The sequence below is a fragment of the Elephantulus edwardii genome, unplaced genomic scaffold (assembly GCF_000299155.1).
Source record: "Elephantulus edwardii isolate Elephantulus edwardi_28Jun2011 unplaced genomic scaffold, EleEdw1.0 scaffold00334, whole genome shotgun sequence".
In the NCBI taxonomy this organism is placed as follows: Eukaryota; Metazoa; Chordata; class Mammalia; order Macroscelidea; family Macroscelididae; genus Elephantulus; species Elephantulus edwardii.
Window position 1 is genome coordinate 2,366,765 of NW_006400084.1, and position 1,014 is coordinate 2,367,778.

Here is a 1,014-nt window from a genome sequence, read left to right on the forward strand (position 1 = left end):
TCTTCTTTGGTGAAGTTTACATTCATATCCTGTGCCCATTTTACAATTGAATTGTTTTCATTTAGCTTACTGTGCTGCTCGAGTATTTTATAAATTCTAGATATAAGTCCCTTATCAGACATGTCATTATCAAATATTTTTTCCCAGACTATGGCTTCCATTTTTATCCTATTGGAGAAGTTTTTGGATGTGCACAGGGAATTGATTTTTAGAAGGTACCATTCATCTATTTTATCCTCTCTTTATTGTAGATTTTTCAGGATGCTGGAAGAATGTTTATGTTGTGGATTAGGACTTCTAGAGTTCTTTAAAGGTTTTTTTCTAATGACGTTTATATTCCTTGGTTTTAGTCCTAGGTCCTTTATACACTTTGAGTTGATTTTCATGTATGGAGTGCGGTATGGATCTTGCTTGAGTTTGCTATAGATAGTTTTCCAATTCTGCCAACATGATTTGTTAAAAAAGACTGTTGTTTCTCCAGTTAACTGATTTCATCTCCTTGTCAAAATCAGTTGACCATGAATGTTGTTGTTGTTTTTGTTAGATGCTGTTGAGCTGTAGACGACCCATAACAACACTATGAACGACAGGCTTGAGCACTGTTTGCACTTAGATTTCTGGAGGCAAGCCATTTCAGAAGTGGATGCCGCTCCTGCTTCCAGGCTTGACCATGAGTAGATGGAATTATTTCCAGGTCCTTAATTCTATTCCATTGATCTATGTGTCTATCACTGTACCAGTACCATGTTGTCTTATCACCACAGCAGTGTAGTAGAATATGAAATCAGGGAGTGAGATGCCTCCTACCTTGTTTCTCTTCCTAAGGAGTGCTGTGCTTTGCTTCTTTGTTTGCCTCTTTCCATTCCAAATGAAACTGGAGATTGACTTTTCCATGAAGAATGGGATTGGTATTTATTGGGATCGCATTGAAAGTGTAAATTGCCTTTTCTAGTGTTGTCATTTTCTATCAATGAGCAAGGGATATTCTTTTATTTCTACAGGTTTCTTTTTGTT